This window comes from Phyllostomus hastatus, unplaced genomic scaffold, assembly GCF_019186645.2.
Source record: "Phyllostomus hastatus isolate PE091 unplaced genomic scaffold, TTU_PhHast_1.1 phas_contig_64, whole genome shotgun sequence".
NCBI lineage: Eukaryota > Metazoa > Chordata > Mammalia > Chiroptera > Phyllostomidae > Phyllostomus > Phyllostomus hastatus.
This window is the reverse complement of record NW_025333928.1, coordinates 2,998,122-3,004,951: the sequence shown is the minus strand read 5'-3', so window position 1 is coordinate 3,004,951 and position 6,830 is coordinate 2,998,122. Positions and strand designations below refer to the sequence as shown.

The window sequence follows — 6,830 nt, the reverse complement described above, 5'->3', positions numbered from 1 at the left end:
TTGATAGTCTTGACTTTTTCTCATTTGGGAATGTTAAGAGATCTAAGATTGAACTTTTGGCTTAAAGAACATAGGAAATTTTAAAAAAAGAGCATAGGAAATTCAGTGTACATTGGCTTAAGGATATCAAGGCTAATCAGAATAATTTATTAGATTTCTATATAAAATTTGGGGCCTTGGTCTAATCTAAACATTATTCCTCTTCTTGGCCCTGTTTTTGCAATATATGGGAGAATTAACAAAAAGGAAGAATTTAGAAGCCAAATAGTCTTATAATTTTATCATGAAAGTTCCTTCATTATAGTTCTCTTTTTCATACCTGAAGAAGTGTGAAATAGCTCTTGGGCTCTTGTCTCAGCCTAAGAAAGTCAGGGCAAGAAAAAGTCTCAAGGTAACATCCTCAAGTTTGATTCTAGGCACCAGAAAAAAAGTCCTTTTTCCCCATGGTGCTCAAAACTTAAATGTCTTTTTGTAGCCATGTCTTGGACTAGGCGTCTTTAGATTTGGGTAATAAGATCTGTATGGGCTTTGGTGTAAAAGTAAGAGGAACAGTACTTTTGATTTGTTATATAGTTCTAGACATTAGTTAGCAACACATAACAGGCAACTGAATTATCAGTTGAATGCTAATCATACTAATCAGAACTCCAAGTGGTAGTGGAGGCCATTATGGTTTCAAGGTATCTTCCCTTATGAAATATTAGAGATATTCAGACTCACAGAAATTTATGGCCAAGGTCTCAAGAGCCACCCTGAAATAGTACCCAGAAACAGAATTGGGATGAATAAAGAGAAGTTACAAAGAGATAGATATAATTTCTGCCTCAAGAGAAGTGCTAATATTCTGAGCAAATGGAACACTAAAGTAATTTTTAAAATTCTTGGCAAGCTCTGAAACTATGTAAAATTATGAGAGCTATGTAGAGCGATAATTAGTAATCTGACTGGTAGGGGTATGATGTCCTACTGTCCCACATTGTTTTAAGTTTCTTTTTTTAAAATATATTTTATTGATTATGCTATTACAGTTGTCCCATTTCCCTTCTTCAGTCACCTCCACCCTGTACACCCTCTCCCACCCACATTCCCCTCCTTTAGTTCATGTCCACGTGTCATACTTATAAGTTCTTCAGCTTCTACATTTCTCATACTATTCTTACCCTCCCCATCTATTTTCTACCTACCATCTATGCTACTTATTCTCTGTATGTTTTTTCCCTCTCTCCTCCTCCCACTCCCCTGTTGCTAACCTTCCATGTGATCTCCATTTCTGTGGTTCTGTTCCTGTTCTAGTTGTTTGCTTAGTTTCTTTTGGTTTTGTTTTAGGTGTGGTTTTTAATAATTGTAAGTTTGCTGTCATTTTACTATACATGTTTTTTTTATCTTCTTTTCTTAGATGAGTCCCTTTAACATTTCATAATATAAGGGCTTGGTGATGATGAACTCCTTTAACTTGACCTTCTCTGAGAAGCACTTTATCTGCCCTTCCATTTTAAATGAAAGCTTTCCTGGATAGAGCAATCTTGGATGTAGATCCTTGCCTTTCATGACTTGGAATACTTCTTTCCAGCCCTTTCTTGCCTGCAAGGTGTCTTTTGAGAAATCAGCTGACAGTCTGATGGGAACTCCTTTGTAGGTTACTGTTTTCTTATCTCTTGCTGCTTCTAGGATTCTCTCCTTCATTTTTACCTTGGCTAATGTAATTATGATGTGCCTTGGTGTGTTCCTTCTTGGATCCAACTTCTTTGGGACACTATGAGCTACATGGACTTCCTGGAAGTCTATTTCCTTTGCCAAAATGGGGAAGTTCTCCTTTATTATTTGTTCAAATAAGTTTTCCATTTGTTGCTCTTCCTCTTCTCCTTCTGGTACCCCTATAATTTGGATGTTGATATGTTTAAAGATGTCCTGGAGGTTCCTAAGCTTCTCTTCATTTTTTTGAATTCTTATTTCTCCATTCTTTCCTGTTTGGTTATTTCTTCCTTCCTTCTGGTCCACTCTATTGTTTTGAGTCCCAGTTTCCTTCCCATCACTATTGGTTCCCTATGCATTTTCCTTCATTTCTCTTATCATAGCCTGCATTTGTTCATTTAATTTGTGACCAAAATCAACCAATTCTGTGAGCTTCCTGACCACCAGTGTTTTGAACTGTGCATCTGATAGGTTGGCTATCTCTCTATCGCTTAAAAGGATGAGTTCTAGGGCTTTGATTTGTTCTTCTGTTTGAGCTATCTCTCTCTCTCTCTCTCTCTCTCTCTTTTTTTGTCTGGTCGCACCTGTTACAGTAAGGGGTGGAGCCTTAGGTGTTCACCAGGGCTGGGCACCCCAGTCGCTGGATTGTGACATGTGGGGGCGGGGTCTAGAGGGAACAATGGAAGTTGCTCCATTCTCCTTGGTACCTCAGTCCCTTCTGCCGCTTCCCTCAAGCAAACTAGGCCCCTCTGGTGCCAATTCCCATGTGGGTGGGCCTGTGAACACTGTGGGACCTTCCAAGGACCTCTCCTGTGAGGCTGGGTGTCTCTCTGTGCACCTCAACTCCCACAGGTGTCTTCAATCAGTGTCCTGAGGCTCTATTTCTCAGCGCTGGGATCCTGGGTTGTGCGCACTGCCTTGCTTTACAATTGCTGCCTCACTGGGTCTGCTGGTTGCCACCCCTTAGCCAGGGTCTGCCAGCTGCTGCTTGCACACTCAGGGTCCACCCGCTTTGATCTTGCACACCACAGATGCCTTACTTGCCCAACTCTCTCTGCTCTCTGCACTGCAACCGCGCCTGGCTGCTTGTCTCCGTCCTTGCTACTGGTCTGGATGAAGGGGTCTATTTCAACTTCTTGGCTGTCTGACTTCCATTCAGAACAATTTTCTGTCAGTTTTGGATGTTATTCTGCCTCTAAATTGTTGTTGTTCCAGTCTTGGTTGTGTGTGGAGGTACAGTGCATCCAACTATGCCTCCATCTTGGCCGGGTTAAGTAACTTTCATAATTGCAAACAAATGCATCTCAAAGATGGTTCATGCACAAGGCAGTGTTTTTTATCATAGTCAATCCATCACAAAGGGATTATTTCCTTGTTGGCAGAGGATTCAAAGCTTAGAATTTAAATTACTAACTACAATGAAAGACTTGTAATTCAAATCAATACCAGATAGATCTTGGTATAGTTAAGCGATACTTTCTTTAACACGTAATAGACGTAAAAATATGTAAAGTCATACTTTCTGGCCTAACATTGAGATTTCTTTGAGTTGTATCAAAAGTCCAGGACACAGAGACATATGAAAGGATGGTGAGCATCATTAGCCATCAGAGAAATGCAAATTAAAACCACAGTGAGATACTACTTCACAATGGTCAGAGTGGCCATTATGAACAAAACAACAAACAACAAGTGCTGGTGAGACTGTGGAGAAAAGGGAACCCTAGTACACTGTTGGTGGGAATGCAGACTGGTGCAGCCACTGTGGAAAACAGTATGGAATTTCCTCAGAAATCTAAAAATGGAACTGCCTTTTAACCCCACAATTTCACCACTGGGATTATACCCTAAGAATCCTGAAACACCAATTCAAAAGAACCTATGCACCCCAATGTCCATAGCAGTACAATTTACAATAGCCAAGTGTTGGAAACAACCTAAGTGTCCATCAGTAAATGACGGATCAAAAACCTGTGGAACATTTACACAATGGAATACTATGCAGCAGAAAGAAAGAAGGAACTCCTACCCTTTGTGACAGCATGGATGGAACTGGAGGGTATAATGGTAAGTAAATAAGCCAGGTGGTGAAAGACAATATCATATGATCTCACCTATAAGTGGAACCTAATCAACAAAACAAATGAGTGAGCAAAATAGGACCAAAGACATTGAAATAAAGAGCAAACTGACAGTAACCAGAGGGAATGTAGGAGGGAGATAATGGGGGAAAGATGGGGAAAGGTCAAGGAACATGTATAAAGACCCATGAACAAAGATAATGGAGTGGTGAAGGTATGAAAATGGGAAGTAGGTGGTGGGTAGGGCCGGGGAGGGTAATGGGGGAAAGTGCAGACAACTATAATTGAATAACAATAATTTTTTTTAAAAAGTCTGTGTTAGTTACTCACCTTCTTGCCTTTCATGAATATGTTGTACATGTTAGATAAAATTTTCTGAAATACAAAGTTTTTAAATCTCCAAGATGTAGTCTCCAGACAAAAAAGCAACAGGAGGTAAAATAAGCCTGTGGCAGCCAATGAAATCAAAAACTTTGCAATTCCATGTTCTCCAAAACTATAGACACTGCTCTCAATAACTGAGGATAATAAAAGAGATAGTCTTATTTTAAAAACTGATGTGAAGTCTAAAATGACACTAAAAGTTAAGAAATACAGATTCAACATACATTTTAAGTTAAATTTAGAGAAGTATGCAATATGGGTAATAATTGTCATAATATTTTGTTTCTCTTATTTGATATTCCCTGATATTTATAGCTATTTTAAAGTTTTCCTGTCAATAATTTTTCTCTACTTTTTAACAGTTTTGGTAGACCACCTTACTACATACTCAAAAAATTTCAAATGTTGGGACTTTGAGCAGAATGCTCAGTAATTAAATAAAGCAAACAAAATAAAGGTATTTATGGCATATCTAACCATTATTATGGTCCATGCATAATATCCTTAAAGTTTTTGTTTAAATGCTTGTTTTAATTTTTTTTGGATATATACCCAGGAATGGAGTTGCTTAACTATTCTATGTTTAGTTTTTGAGGAACCACTAAACTTTTCCACAGCAGGTACATTTTATACTCCTACCAGCAATATATGAGGGTAAAAATTTCTCCATATCCTCACCAAACCTTTAATACTTTCAACATTTTATTTTAGTTATCCAAGTGTACATAAAGTGATATCTCATTTTTTAGTGAATACACTTGACATATAACATTGGGTAAGTTTAAAATATAAGCGTGTTACTTGGATGCATTTATATATTGGAACGATTGCTGATTATCACACTGGCTTCCCTGGTGTGATTCCATCCTGCATGTCTGTTCTATGGAACAAAAGTTGTTTACCTCTGTCCACCTTCTCTCCCACCTAAGTATGTGCTACTATCCCATGGAAGATTTGATGAACATGGATATGAGCCCTCTGAGGCCCCAGAACTATATTTTCGGTTGTGAACTCAAAGCTGACAAAGATGATCACTTTAAGGTGGATAATGATGAAGATGAGCACCAATTATATTTATGAACAGTCAGTTTAGGGGCTGGTGCAAAGGATGTATTGTACATTGCTGAAGTAGAGGCAATGAAATATGCAGGCAGTCCAATTAAAGGAACACTGGAAACTCTGAAAATGCCTGTATAGACAACAGTTTCCCTTGGTGGCTTTGAAATAAAATAACCTGTGGTCTTATATCTGAAGTGTGGTTCAGAGCCTGTGCATATTAGTGGACAGTACTTAGTAGCTGTGGAGGAAGATGATGATGAGGATGTGAAACTCCTAAGTATGTCCAGGAAGCATTCTTCACCTGGAAGTGGTAGCAAGTTTCCACAGACAAAGGTAAAACTTGCTGCTGATGAAGATACAGATGATGAAAAAGCTGAAGAAAAAGCTCCAGTAAAGAAATCTATATGAGATACTCCAGCCAAAAGAGCACAAGAATTAAACCAGAATGGAAAAGACTCAAAATCATCAACACCAAGATCAAAAGGTCAAGAATAATTCAAAAAACAGGAAAAAAACTCCTAAAACACCAAAAGGACCTAATTCTGTAGAGGACATTAAAGCAAAAATGCAAGCAAGTATAGAAAAAGTGGTTTACTTCCCAAAGTGAAGGCCAAGTTCATAAATTATGTGAAGAATTTCCCTGGATAACTGACCAGGAGGTTATTCAAGATCTCTGGCGGTGGAGGAAGTCTCTTTAAGAAAATAGTTTAAACAGTTGGTTAAAAATTTCCATCTTATTTCATTTGTGTAACAGTTGATATCTGGCTGTCCTTTCTATAATGCAGAGTGAGAACTTTCCCTTCCATGTCTGATAAATGTTCCATTGCCAAGAATATGTTATCCAAATGCCTGTTTAGTTTTTATTTTTATTTTTTAAAGTATTTTTGCCCTGGCTGGTGTGGCTCAGTGGATTGAGCGTGGGCCTGTGAATCAGAAGGTTGCTGGTTCGATTCCCAGTCAGGGCACATGCCTGGGTTGTGGGCCAGATCCCCAGTAGGGGATGGGAGACAAAGCCACACATTGATGTTTCTCTCCCTCTCTCCTTCCCTTCCCCTCTCTATAAAACTAAAAATAAATAAAATGAAAAAAATAAAGTATTTTACTGATTATGCTATTGCAGTTTTCCCATTTTTCCCCCTTTATCCCCCTTCTACCCTGAATTACCAACCCTTCTGCATTCCCCACCCACCTCATTCATGTCCATGGGTTTTACATATAAGTTCTTGATTTCTCTGTTTCTTATACCATTCTTAACCTCTCCCCATCTATTTTATGCTTGTTATTCTCTGTACCTTCCCCTCCCATTCTTCCCCTCCCCTTCCCCACTCCATTTCTCTGATTCTGTTCCTGTTCTAGTTGTTTGCTTAGTTGTTGTTTTCATTGCTTTTATTTTTTTAAGGTTCAGTTGTTGATAGTTGTGAATTTGTCATTTTACTGTTTGTAGATTTTTGTCTTCTATTTCTTAGAGAAGATCCTTTAACATTTCATATAATAAGGGCTTGGTGATGATGAGCTCCTTTAACTTGACCTTATCTGGGAAGCACTTCATCTGCCCATCCATTCTAAATGATAGCTTTGCTGGGTAGAGTAAACTTGGATGTAAGTCCTTGCCTT

General features: G+C 38.5%; 1 pseudogene; it reads left to right on the top strand.

Annotated features, from left to right (window-relative positions):
- The first annotated feature begins 5,102 nt into the window (after nucleotides 1-5,102).
- Nucleotides 5,103-5,934, top strand: LOC123825636 (annotated as a pseudogene).
- Nucleotides 5,935-6,830: the final 896 nt, after the last annotated feature.